The sequence below is a fragment of the Leucoraja erinacea genome, chromosome 7 (assembly GCF_028641065.1).
Source record: "Leucoraja erinacea ecotype New England chromosome 7, Leri_hhj_1, whole genome shotgun sequence".
NCBI lineage: Eukaryota > Metazoa > Chordata > Chondrichthyes > Rajiformes > Rajidae > Leucoraja > Leucoraja erinaceus.
The window spans coordinates 9,896,584-9,911,546 of NC_073383.1; positions in this window are offsets into that span (position 1 = coordinate 9,896,584).

Here is a 14,963-nt window from a genome sequence, read left to right on the forward strand (position 1 = left end):
GGTTTTCACCACAATCACAGCACATGATCTCCCTCTCGCAGCTGACACCGGTCACTTATCCATCCTGATCCTCCTCGACCTCACAGCAGCCTTTGACCCCATCTCCCACCCAATTCTTCTGGAACGTTTATCTGCCACCGGCATCAACAACAATGCACTACTTTGGTTCAGGTCCTATCTACACGACAGAAAACAGTTCATCCAGGGAAATAAGGTCACATCCACAACTGCCACAGTCACCCATGGTGTTCCTCAGGGATCGGTGCTGGGGCCACTGCTTTTTATCATCTCTATTCAACCTCTTGGCAATATTCTCCGTCATTTTGGAATCAATTTTCACTGCTACGCCGATGATACACAACTTTACCTCTCCACAAAACCAAACACCTCCCTTCCCCCAACTGCCCTCACCACCAGTCTTCAAGCTATCAGCAACTGGATGTCACTCAACCTTCTAAAACTCAATGGAAATAAAACAGAAATCATGCTAATTGGCTCAAAGTCCACACTCTCCAAAACCCACCCGTTCACCATTTCAGTTGATGGCTCACCCATACCCACCTCCTCCCATGTCAAAAGTCTTGGCGTCATTCTGGACAGTACACTTTCCTTTGGCCCCCACATCAGCAATATCACACGCTCTGCATACTTTCATCTCCGCAACATCTCCAGACTCCGCCCCTCCCTCTCCAAAGACAATACAAAAGTCCTCATCCACGCTCTGGTCACATCCCGCATCGATTACTGCAACGCCCTCCTCACTTGCACCTCCAATAAACTTCTTCATCGCCTCCAATGCATTCAGAACTCTGCAGCCCGGATCATCACCCGCACCAGATCATCGGACCACATCACACCCATCCTCACTCAGCTCCACTGGCTCCCTGTGCACCACCGGATTAACTACAAGATTTTACTGCTGACCTTCAAAGCCCTACACCACCTTGCTCCCCAATACCTCTCTGACCTGCTGTTACCATACACTCCTTCCCGGTCACTTTATTCCTCCTCAGCTGCAATTTTAACTGTCCCCACATTTAGACTCAGCACCATGGGTGCCAGAGCCTTCAGCTGCTCTGCCCCACATCTCTGGAACACTCTCCCACCTCCCATCCGTCACCTGGACACTATCGATCAATTCAAATCACAACTCAAAACATGCCTGTTTAGATTAGCATACCCGACATAACTTCCACCATGTTCACCCTGATTTTAATGACTTAAAATATTTTGTGTATTTTTTTTGTTTTTTGTTTTTTGTTTTTAATCAACTTGATTTTAATATTGATAAATGTATTGTGATTTTATGTCCTGTAAGGTGTCCTTGGGTGTCCAGAAAGGCGCCAGCAAATAAAATGCATTATTATTATTATTACCTGCTTAATTTCTCACCACACCCATCACCCAGTCCGTAAATCGATTTAATTCCAAAGTTGTGTTGCACCATACTATCCTTGCAATGAATCAATGAAAGGAGACCATATCTTTGAAAATTACTCTGATTTTCCTGCTAAGACAAGTCTCATATCTTCAAGATGTAGCGTCTCAGACATGTTTTAAGAGTTGGGGGAGATGTATTTTTCCAAAATTTATGAAAAAACGTTTTCGCCATTATCAGGCCATTATAGTTAAGGAAACGTCTTTGAAAGATTGATAGCTCAGAGCAGGCTCCTGCTGTTCCGAAAATAATCAGTTCTGTATGGGGGTCCAGTTTTGTTTTTAATAATTTTGAGAACATTCCAAAGATTCCTTTCCAAAAGTTATAGAGTTTTAAGCAAGAGGCAAAGGAGTGTGTTATAGTTGCTTCTTGAGAGAGACATTTGTCGCAAATAGGAGATACATTTGAAAAAATCTTACTCAGTTTAGTTTTTGAGTAGTAGAGTCTGTGGAGTATTTTGAATTGGATTAAAATGTCTAACAATAATCGAACAATTATGTATATATAGGAGATATTTTTCCCATCTGTCATTGGAGATTTTAAAGCCTAATTCCTCTTCCTATTCTCTTCTAATTGCGTCTGACGATGGAATTTCTATATTTAGAAGGATGTTGTACAAGTATGATACTAGATTGTTTGACTGAGTTTCTATTCATACCTTCGTCTAATATATCTGGCAGCAGAGTTTGATAATCGTGGGTATATGTTTTCAAATAATCTCGAATTTGAAGATATCTAAAATATTGATTACCTTTCAGATTGTATTTCGACTGTAATTTCTGGAATGATAGGAGGTTTCCCATCTCGTACAAATCTCCAACCTTTTTAATTCCTAGTCTTTCCCAATAAATAAACATTTTATCTATAATAGATGGTTTGAACAACGGGTTATTAGCTATTGGTGATAGAAGAGATAGATGTCTTAATTTAAAAGTAAATTTTACTTGTCTCCAAATTCGTAAAGTGCTGTGAATAATCAGATTTTTCTCATATATTGTGTTCTTCAACTTTATTGGGGAGAGAAGGATCGTGCCTATATTAAAAGGTGAGCAATCCTCTCTCTCCATTACTAACCAGTCTACCTGTTGGCATGCATTATCCAGCCAGTAATTTCCTTTTTAATATTCGCTGCCCAATAGTAGTATAAGAAATTTGGGGAGCACCAATCCGCCCATTTCTTTGGGTTTACATAGATGTCGTTTATGAATTCTATGTGAATTATAATCCCAAATAAAGTTTGTAATCCGGGAATCAAGTTTTAAAAAAAAAAATTTTAGGTAGATATATCGGTATTGATTGAAATAAATAGAGAATTTGTGGGAGGAAAATCATTATTATGGCATTTATTCTGCCTATTAGAGACATCGTAAGTGTTTTCCAGAATTGAATAAGAGCGTTTAATTTAGTAACTAAAGGCGGGAAGTTTGCATTGAATAAAGAATTATATTTTCTGCTTACTTCGATACCCAGATATTTAAATTTTTCTGTAGCAATTCTAAAAGGGAATTTTAAAAGGTGTGTCGACTCTTGAGGTTTTATTGCCATAATTTCACTTTTGTTCCAGTTTATTCTATATCCTGAGAAGGAACCAAATTCCTCTATAAGGTTTAATATATTTGGAATACTAACTTGAGAATTGGTGATGTATAATAATACATCATCTGCATTTAATGATATTTTATTATTGGAATGTTTATTATTATAGCCGTGAATGTTCGGATGTATTCTTATACTTTCCGCTAAGGGTTCAATCGCAAGGGCAAATAACAGGGGTGATAATGCACAACCCTGTCTATTGCCCCTGGATAGTTGAAATTTCGGAGAAAGTACAAAAAGATGTGAAATGGACTTGGGGAAAGGAACAGCAATGTGCATATGACATTTGCAAGGAAAACCTGACAAGTGACAATCTCCTTGTTCACTACGATACGACACGCGAGTTGAAACTTGCTTGTGATGCTTCAAGTTATGGTGTAGGTGCAGTGATCTCCCACATAATGAATGACGGACAGGAAAAGCCAATTGTTTTTGCAACCCGCACCCTATCACCGAGTGAGCGTAATTATGCACAGATAGAAAAGGAAGCACTCAGCTTTGTGTTCGGAATCAAGAAATTCCATCAGTTTCTTCTCGACAGACCATCCACCCTAGTGACTGATCACAAGCCACTACTTGTGATACTTGATCCCAAGTCAGCTATACCTTCCATGGCGGCATCAAGGATGCAACGCTGGGCAATTTTACTGTCCCAGTATGACTACAAGGTGGAGTACAGTAGCTCCAAGTGCAACGCAATTGTAGATGTGTTGTCCCGGTTGCCCCATGAGAACTCTGACGTGGGAAGTGAGAACTCAATCTACACACTGCAAGTTGTACATGAAGACTTTCCGGTGACTGCAACAGAAATTGCAGCAGAAACAAAGAAAGACAATGTGCTGAAGTGGGTCTTTGAACAGACATTGAACGGATGAACTGAAATCGATAGTGGATTGAACTCAGAGCTGAAGCCTTTCCATAATCGATGCCATGAATTATCACGTGAGCAGGGATGCATTAAGTGGGGTTACAGAATCTTTGAGAAACAAAATTATGAACAAACTTCATGCCGAGCATCCTGGCATTGTAAGCATGAAGTTAATTGCCAGAAGTTTTGTGTATTGGCCTGGTATTGACAGTGACATTGAGTCACTATCAATGTAGCCTCTGCCAAAATTGCCAGAGTAAACCACCAAAATCACCACTGCAACCTTGGTCATGCCAAGTAGACCTTTTCAGAGAGTTCATGTAGATTTTTGCGAAAAGGGTAATGATCACTTTCTGGTACAAGTAGATAGTCATTCCAAATGGGTTAAGCAAATGGGGTCAAGCACTACTACTGAGTGTACCATAGATGAGTAGAGTTCCATGTTTGCATGCCATGGTTTACCAGAAGAACTTGTTTCTGATAACGGGCGTTAGTTTTGTTCAGAACGGTTCAAAGAGTTCATGTGCAGAATAGTGAACACTTGTTCCCCCATGCCATCCAGCCTCCAAGGTCTGTTAGAATTGTCAATGATGCTCTCAAGAAACAGGTTTTGCAGGGTAGTTCAAAGCTCAGCATGAAACATCGTTTGTACACAAAAATGCTGGAGAAACTCAGCGGGTGCAGCAGCATCTATGGAGCGAAGGAAATAGGCGACGTTTCGGGCCAAAACCCTTCTTCAGACTGATGGGGGATGGGGGGAAGAAGGAAGGAAAAAGGGAGGAGGAGGAGCCCGATGGCGGGGGAGATGGGAGGAGACAGCTCAAGGGTTAAGGAAGGGGAGGAGACAGCAAGGGCTAGCAAAATTGGGAGAATTCAACGTTCATGCCATCCGGACGCAAGCAACCCAGGCGGATTACGAGGTGCTGTTCCTCCAATTTCCGGTGTTGCTCACTCTGGCAATGGAGGAGACCCAGGACAGAGAGGTCAGATTGGGAATGGGAGGGGGAGTTGAAGTGCTGAGCCACCGGGAGTTCAGGTAGGTTATTGCGGACTGAGCAGAGGTGTTCGGTGAAATGATCGCCCAACCTCCGCTTAGTCTCCCCGATGTAAATCAGCTGACATCTAGAGCAGCGAATGCAGTAGATGAGGTTGGAGGAGATACAGGTGAACCTTTGTCGCACCTGGAACGACTGCTTGGGTCCTTGAATGAAGTCGAGGGGGGAGGTGAAGGGACAGGTGTTGCATTTCTTGCGGTTGCAACGGAAAGTGCCCGGGGAGGGGGTGGTACGGGATTTGAACCAAAGGAAGGGCAGAATTGACAGAGGGAGTTGCGGAGGGACACAGCAGTCTTTGCGGAAGGCAGACATCCAGGGGGAGATGGGAAGATGTGGCGACCAGTCGGGTGGGGTCACGTTGGAGGTGGCGGAAATGGCGGATTATTTGTTGTATTTGCCGGCTGGTGGGGTGAAAGGTGAGGACTAGGGGGACTCTGCCCTTGTTGCGAGTGCGGGGATGGGGAGAGAGAGCAGTGTTGCGGGGTATGGAAGAGACCCTGGTGCGAGCCTCAACATCTATGGTGGTGGAGGGGAATCCCCGTTCCCTGAAGAACGAGGACATTTCTGATATTCTGGTGTGGAACGTCTCATCCTGGGAACAGATGCGGCGTAGGCAGAGGAATTGGGAGTAGGGGATGGAGTCTTTACAGGGGGCAGGGTGGGAAGACGTGTAGTCCAGATAGCCATGTGAGTCAGTTGGTTTGTAGTGTATGTCGGTCAGAAGTCTGGCCCCTGCGATGGAGTATCGTTTGGCTGGTTTCTTGGTGAAACATCGTTTGGCTGGTTTCTTGCTGAAGTACAGAACCACACCACACACAACAGGTTACTCACCTGCAGAACTGTTGATGAAGATAAGGCTAAGAATACGCCTGTCTAGTTCAACCAAATTTGGCTTTGAGAGTTGAACAAAAACATTTAAGTCAAAAACGCCATTTTGAATCCCACAAAAAGGAGAGGTACTTCAAGCCAGATGAGCAGGTTCGTGTTCTCAGTCCTCCCAACAAGTCCAGTCGAGACAAATGGGATGTTGGGAAAATAGTGGAAATGTGTGGAACAAAAAGATACTTAGTTGAAGTTGAAGATTGGATCAAAAGTGTTCATGTTGATCAAATTAATCCAGCCAATGATGAACCAAAAAACTGAGCATGAAGTCCTAATCCCTGAGTCTTTATCTGAAAGTGAGTTGGAAGAGACCACTGTGATTGAAACACAAAGTTCAGTTAGTACAGACAAAGAAACTGATTCCTCTGGTCAAAGTCAGGGTACTAAAACAGAGCCAAACAAGCCTACAGTTGAGTCAACACCTAAACCTGTTACTGTTAGACGATCAGGCAAGATCCGTAAACCAGTAGTCAAATTAGGTTTATAAGTTAAATTACTCATTGTCTAGGTAAAATAAAAATGTGTAAATATGTAAAATAAATATATTATGTTTATCATTTAAGATTTCATAAATACTGGTTTAAATCAAGTATCACAACAACAAAATTGTAACTGTGTACATAGATTTAATACTTTAAAAAAGGAGAGCAGTGTAATGTATTCACCCATATTCATGTATATGTTAATGAGTTGGTGTTGCATAGAAGCAGGGAATGTTGTGCAATAAAACTCTCTCTCATGATCCAGGCAACCTGCTTGTAAGTTGTTATTCATTCTGCCATTCATTATAACAAAATGAACTCTGATAAATTTAGTGAGGATCAGGTGAAAGACTTTCAAACGATTGTAGTAATATTCAGTCCAAAGCAAGGTGATGTGGTTATTGGATGCTAATCCAATCTTTAACATCTCCCTTAGACATCTTTAACATCTCCCTTAGTCAAGCCATTGTCCCCACATGCCCCAAAACTTCCATGATAATCCCCATAGCGAAGAAACAAGTGGTTGCCTGCCTAAATGACTACCGCCATGTCGCCCTGACCCCAATAATAATGAAGTGTTTTGAATGCCTGGTGAAACCGCACATTACTGCCAGCCTCCCCTCATCGTTAGACCCCCTCCAGTTTGCCTATCATCCCAACCATTCTACAGAGGATGCCATCTCTACCACGCTGCACACAGTACTCACGCATCTGGAAAACAATAACACATACGCCAGAATCCTGTACATTGACTTCAGCTCAGCATTTAAGACCATCATCCCACAGAGACTTGTGGAGAAACTAACCCTGCTGGGCCTCAACACCACCTGTGTCACTGGATCTTGGACTTTCTGACAGAGAGACCGCAGTCAGTCCGTGTTGGCAAGAACACTTCAGGCTCGATCACGCTGAGCGCCGGCTCCCCTCAAGGCTGTGTGCTCAGCCCGCTGTTGTTCACAATGCTCACACATGACTGCTGCCAGATTCAGGGACAATAAGATCATAAAATTCACGGATGTCACAACAGTGGTGGGACTCATCAGCGGAGATGACGAATCAATGTACAGAGAGGAAGTAAAACAACTAGTGGACTGGTGCGGCAAAAATAATCTAGAATTAAATGTCGACAAAACGAAGGAGATGGTTGTCGACATCAGGAGGGCGCAGCCAAAGCATACACCCCTCAACATCAGTGGCACTGCAGTGGAGAGAGTGGAGAGCATAAAGTTCCTCGGTGTGCAGATTACAGACAGTCTCACCTGGTCCAGGAACACCACTGGGACCGTCAAACGGGCCCATCAGTGACTGCACTTCCTGAGGAAACTAAAACAGGCCTCACTCCCCACCAACATCCTCAGGACTTTCTACAGGGGTACGGTGGAGTCTGTACTCACGTACTGCATAAATACGTGGTGCTCCACCTGCAACTGCTCAGACAGGAAGGCTCTGCAGAGGGTAGTGAGGGGAGCAGAGAGGATCATTGGCGTCTCCCTACCCTCGGTACAAGAACTGTTCCAGAGCCGCTGTCTGAAAAAAGCTCAGAGAATTGCTAAGGACAAACTGCACCCCCTCCACATACACCTGGATCTCCTGCCATCAGGCAAGAGATATCGAAGCATCAAAGCCCGGACTACAAGACTGCTAAACAGCTTCCTACCACAGGCTGTGAGGCTGCTAAACAGTCACTCTGTACTCACAGTCACTTGATTCTGCGGCTGGCACGGACACTTTAATAACTGGCACTGGCCACTCAAATCAGCTGCCCCGGACATTTTTATGATTGGTTTATTGTATTTTAACGTTGTGTTTTACCTGCTTTTAACTATTTATTTATACTGTTCCATCAGGGACTGGATTGTTTTGAGTGTTATTATGTGTGAAACGTTTTAAATTTCATGTGCGATGCTCCGGTATTCCCTGGGAAACGTCTTTTCATTTTGCACTGTACAACTGTTGCTTGCAAGATGACAATAAAGGTTGATTGATTGATCTCATGATACAGGTTTCACACGCCGGCTATTTAAACTGAAACACCTTCAGGAACTACATGCTTACTATTTTGCTGATGACTGTACAGTGCTTGTCCCATTTCCAGTTCCACACTAAGGCAGAAACAGGAGGCATAGATAATAAGAGGGAACCCCTCTCCCCTCTGATATTCTTTGCCACCAAAGGCTGTAGAGGACGTCAGTGGATATATTTTAGGCTGAGAATGATAGTATCTTGATTAGTACAGGTGTCAGAGGTTATGTGGAGAAGGAAGGAGAATGGGGTTAGGAGGGAGAGATAGATCAGCCATGGTTGCATGGTGGAGTAGACTTGATTGGCCAAATGACCTAATTCTGCTCCTATCACACGATCTTATATGTCCTAGACAATGACAATGTGGGAGAAATCAGGGCTCAAACAAATATCTACATATATATATTCAGATTCAATCTTTATTGTCATTGTTCATACAGTATATGCAGTAGCATACATAGTATGGCAATAATATATAGTAGTGTAAATAAAGTGTTTTCTGTGGGAAGGAGTTTCGGGGGGGGGGGGGGGGGGGGGGGGGGGGGGGGGGGGTGGATGAGTTAAGTAGTGTAACAGCCGCAGGGAAGAAGCTGTTCCTGAACCTGCTGGTCCGGCAACGGAGAGAACTGTAGCGCCTCCTGGATGGGAGGAGGGGAAACAGTCTGTGGCTGGGGTGAGAGCAGTCCTTGGCGATGCTGCGCGCCCTTCGCAGACATCGCTTGCTCTGACAGACTCAATGGAGGGGAGTGAGGAACCAGTGATGCGTTGGGCAGTTTTCACCACCCTATGCAGTGATTTCTGGTCGGAGACAGAGCAGGTGCCATACCATACTGTGATACAGTTAGTAAGGATGCTCTCGATGGTGCAGCGGTAGAAGTTCACCAGAATCTGAGGAGACAGATGGTCAAACCCAAGATCCTAAACATCACCCAGTGCAGACCAGTCTGTTTATTTGGTGTTTCATCCACCACTCTCAACGTCCATGCCACCACCTGGTGGTCGATGCAGAATGTACTGTGTACTCAATGCATGGCAGGAACTCGTTAATTCTTCCTTCTTGGCACCTCTCAAACCTGCAACCTTGATCATATCTGGAATATGGTGGTGGCCCGTCGGTAACGACGATGGAGGGTTGTGCAGTCTCAATTCTGATTAGTTCCAACATGGCTCACAAGTCCAATTTGTGAAGCGCACAATCGAGGGCAGTGTGGGCAGATGAAGGTCATCACTGGCAGGTTCTGGGCGGCAGCCTTCCTCCTCTGCCTGGCTTTGGTAAGTCGCTCTAGGCGGCGCTCCTCGAAGCTGCCAACTGCTGTGCTCACTGCTGCGCGCCTGCGTGTTCTGTCGCTGGTGCAGGCTTCCAATTGCTTGGGCGCAAGACCACAGTAGTGGAGATGGTCCTTGACGCAATCTTTGTACCGCTTCCTGGGATGCCCACGGTTCCTTTGTCCCTGGGAGAGCACGCTGTAGAAGACCTTTCGAGGCATGCGGGTTTCATCCATCCTGATGGTGTGCCCAGTCCATTGGAGCTGTGCTTTGATGATCATTGCCTCGATCCTGAAGCTGGATCTGTCCAATACTTTGTCCTGCCAGTGAATGCCCATGGTGGACCGCAACGAGCGCATATGGAACTTCTCAAGTTGACGGATGTGATTCCGATACCAGGTCCACGTTTCACAGCCATAGAGCGGGCTGGAAAGCACAACTATTTTGTAGACTTTGAGTTTAGTTGACAGCTTGATGCTGTGGTGGTTCAACACTCGTGTACGCAGTCGTCCAAGTGCTTGACTGGCCTTGCTGGTTCTCGTTGAGATTTCCTTGTCGAGGGAGCCATCAGATGATATTACACTTCCCAAGTATTTGATGGAGTCAACTGCTTTCAGCTGTGTGCCGTCAATGTGCACACTTGGGGGCGGTGCTGCAGAGTCTGGAGCCGGCTGGTGGATGACTTCCGATTTGCTGAGGCTGATTGTGAGGCCAAAAGTCTGTGCATTATAAGGGCATCAAATGCCTGGGCACCTACAACATCTCACCAACCATCGTTTTCAAGGGAGAGATAGAAATATGTCTTAGGGCTAATGGAATCAAGGTATATGGGGAGAAAGCAGGAACGGGGTACTGATTTTGGATGATCAGCCATGATTATATTGAATGGCGGTGCTGGTTCAAAGGGCCAAATGGCCTACTCCTGCACTTATTTTCTATGTTTCTATCCTGACATATATTAATCACTAGGGTCTCGACCCGAAACGTCACCCATTCCTTCTCTCCAGAGATGCTGCCTCACCCGCTGAGTTACTCCAGCCTTTTGTGTCTACCTTATATATAAATCACTACTCCTTTCTTGCTGTTGTCAAAATCCAAGAAGTCCTCACATCAGTCTGAAGAAGGGTTTCGGCCCAAACGTTGCCGATTTCCTTCGCTCCATAGATATTGTCTCACCCGCTGAGTTTCTCCAGCATTTTTGTCTACAGTTCTTCTCGAGGAACAGGATAGGTATGCATAAATTCGCCACATACACCGGCGATTCATTTGCCCGCTATCGTATTATCAAGGATGATCAGGGATGGGACAGAAATGTTGATCTTTCTGGCAGTCCATGAGTTAAAATCCTATGAATGAATGTGAAGTGATGGCCGTAAAAGAGGCACCCAGCAGGTGGCAGTCTGTCACTGCAAACTACTAACATGCATTTAAGAGTGCACACGTTTATTATTTTGTTTTCAAATATATATATTTAGCAGGTAAACAGGGCAACGTAAAACAACATTTAAATCAATGCCGCACCAGTTCCTCGCCTTGCAGACCAGTGGATATATTTTTCCCATCAAGAAACATCTCCAAACATCGCTTGTAAATCAGTGGTCACCAATGACACCACCCGACAAACAGCAGCAGTTTCATTTAGATTATTGTTCTTCGGAAATACCCAACTCAAAGCTGCACATCAGCGCACGGTTATGTTGGAAGGTGAAGAATGAAGCGTTCGCGATGTGTCTTCAAAAAAGACGGCCGGACGGGCAGATGTGTGGACTGTGAGATTCTTCCTCGTCCGGGAGTTTGTAGACCTGTCTGAGCAGAATATCGACATAACAGGCGCCGGGAAGAACCGCCGCCTTTTTTAGCGGGAGAGAGAGAGGAAGGAAAGAAAAAAAACTACATTCCGAACAGTCACAGTGTAAATCAGCAGCAATGTGTGGGGAAAAGGGATACTTAATGCGCCCATGAAGATTAATGTCCGGCAATAATCTTTGCAATTAGGAATGACCGTCATAAATCGTTTGTCCGCTGCTTTTAGGGTGAGTGATGACTGTTCACTTTGATATATGAGAGTATTAACAGCGTTAGTGCATTTGGGAGCGATTATTACGGCTCTCTTTTTATTTTGTACGCGTGTCTTATCGGCGATAATCAGAGTAATGCTGTTTACACCGTGACAATATTAATTGATTTTCCATCTCGGCGGAAATGTTATATGGGTTCAGTCAGCCTACTTTTTGTACGTGTTTTGCTTCATGCCAGCCACTAACTGGGGTGTAACAGTTACCGGATTGCTGTGTAAATTACCCTGAAATTGTTCCAAGTAAAGACAATTGATTTATTTATTTGGTGAAGTGATAGTTATCCATGTGTTTCTTTCACAGTTAAAATTGCCCACTGATCGGCAAACGTGACTGTCCACCGGTGAGGTTTCACCGAGAGGTGGAAACAAACATATGGTACAGCAGAATTCTCAAAAATCTGCATTGCTGTAAACAGGACAGGCAGCTTTCCCCGCTGTTGACAACCCGAGAACGAGCGTTGGCCACCAAATGAACCACTGACATAAAACCAAACGGATACTTTCAACATTTCGGTGACATTATGGGTTGCTTTAAATCAAAACACAAGTACTCGGTGCAGACTGCCAACAGCGCAGAGCAAGCGGACAGCAAGAGGTGTGGTGGGTGTGAGATGGTGATGGTGGACCCTAGTTCGGTGGAGATCCGGGAGGACTCGCTGCTGGTGAACGCGGCGCTGCTGAGTTACGCGCAGCGCCTCTCCGAGGACGTAGTCCACACAGCGGTGAAGCAGTGGATGGAAATAGAGTGTCGGTACAGGGACATTCCTTACATCGAGAGCGATGCACCCTGATTCAGTCCCCAGCAGCGTGTACGTGCCGTGCCTGGGTGGGGCAGCAACTTCTGCATCTACAAAGTCTGGGAGCCGTCTGTGCAAAACGTGTGTCTACACTTCTTCTCTCATCTGTTAATTCGTGGGAAAATGCGGAGGTGAAAATTGACCTGGAATATAACAAAACGGCAAAAACATTTTTTTTAGCTCAACATTTTGCTGTAGAATGTTGCTTTCCTGCCAAGCGCATCATCTATTCCACCCCTTCCTTGAAAAACTCCCGTATGCAATGGTGTGTAATCTGCTTTTACGTGTTTGCTTCGGACGCTGTACAGGTTTTTAAAACTTTTAAGGATTAGTTAAAGTTGAAATTGCACAAGTAATACACTTTTTAAATCGTTCTTGGGGAGGAGGGGGTGGGGTGTGGGAGATAACGCCTCACGTCCATTGCAACCATTGCAAGCGAGGCGGCGACACGTTTGCAGACCACTTGTATAAATGAGGCACCCAAGCTTCAAACAAACTACAAAGGAAAAATGTCGGAAAGCTACAGAGTCTGGTTTACACAGAAGACAGGCACAAAATGCTGGAGTAAGAGCGGGACAGGCAGCATCTCTAAAGAGAAGGAATGGGTGACGTTTCGGGTCGAGACCCTTATTCATTCTCAGAGAAGAGGGAGACTAGAGATATGAAAGGGTAAGGCGTGAAACCGACAGAGCAAAACGGACATTATAAGGAAAAGTAGAATGATTCATTGTTAGCTGAGGGAAAGGTGACAAGGTGTACAATCAGTAAAAATAATCCGATGGACAGTGAAATGGTGGCAGATTAGGAATAGGGGAGATACAACGAGACCTGGGTGTCATGGTACACCTGTCATTGAAAGTAGACATGCAGGTGCAGCAGGCAGTGAAGAAAGCGAATGGTATGTTAGCATTCATAGCAAAAGGATTTGAGTATATGAGCAGGGAGGTTCTACTGCAGTTGTACAGTTTGGTCTCTTAATCTGAGGAAAGACATTCTTGCCATAGAGGGAGCGCAGAGAAGGTTCACCAGACTGATTCCTGGGATGTCAGGACTTTCATATGAAGAAAGACAGGATAGACTCGGCTTGTACTGGCTAGAATTTAGAAGATTGAGTGGGGATCTTATAGAAACGTACAAAATTCTTAAGGGGTTGGACAGGCTAGATGCAGGAAGATTGTTCCCGATGTTGGGGAAGTCCAGATCAAGGGGTCACAGTTTAAGGATAAGGGCCGAGGACCTTTTAGGACCGAGATGAGAAAAACATTTTTCACAGAGAGTGGTGAATCTGTGGAATTCTCTGCCACAGAAGGTAGTTGAAGACAGTTCATTGGCTATATTTAAGAGGGAGTTAGATGTGGCCCTTGTGGCTAAAGGGATCAGGGGGTATGGAGAGAAGGCAGGTACAGGATCCTGAGTTGGATGATCAGCCATGATCATATTGAATGGCGGTGCAGGCTCGAAGGGCCGAATGGCCTACTGCATCTATTTTCTATGTAAACAAGACAGAACTAGAGTGGGAGAGGGATGGAGGGAGGGAAAGCTATGAATGAACCATTCTGCATTTCCTTAGCATCGTCTGCTTTGATCTGTTGTTTTCACACCTTACCCTTCCATATTTTTAGATTCCCTCTCCCCTGACTCTCAGTCTGAAAAAGGGTCTCGACCCGAAACATCACCCATTCCTTCTCCACAAAGGAAAAGTAGTCAGAGAAAAGTAATTGATTAAATTGCGTGCTCAAACACAGAACTAAAAATGACGTAGACACCAATGAATGCTGAGTGGAAACTAAACTTGACAACAGAGTAATATTGCTCACAGAATCCCATGCCAAATTACTGAGCTCTGTTTAAAGAATTGTGATTTTGGTATCTGTTTTCACGGATGGGATATACCTCATAGTGAAAGTAGCTTCAAATAAATAATTAACTTAGTGAAGTGAGAATAAAAATGTTATGCCAAGTGTTCCAATTCACATAATTTTACATCTGAGAGGCAACACTGACATTTTCTAGCTGGCACAAACATGAAGTGGCCAAAACCGCTGTGTAAAATCTGAATTCATTGCAGGAAAACGCTGAACCACAGAAATTCAATTTGACGATGCATCAGAACATGATTAACCATTTCTCAGATCATTGTGTTTGCCTATCAGTAGAAATTTGCAGCAGAATTTAGTTTCTTATCATGGATGTTTATTTTTTCCACATTACGTTTGGCCATCTTAGATACATTAGTGTTGGATTGTTTCAGTCAAAATCAAAGATCCCCTCATTGCATTATTTATTTTATTATCTTTAATGAAATAACATTATTTTTGAACATTATTATAAACCCATCATGAGGTTTGTACACCTAATCAAATCTCCTTCCAAGTTTATTCACCCCACAGACAACAAAGTCAGCACTTTCAGTTCAACTTAGACCCAGTCTAGCAAATGTGCTAATAGAACTACACGATTAAAAAGTGGGAATTAAACTT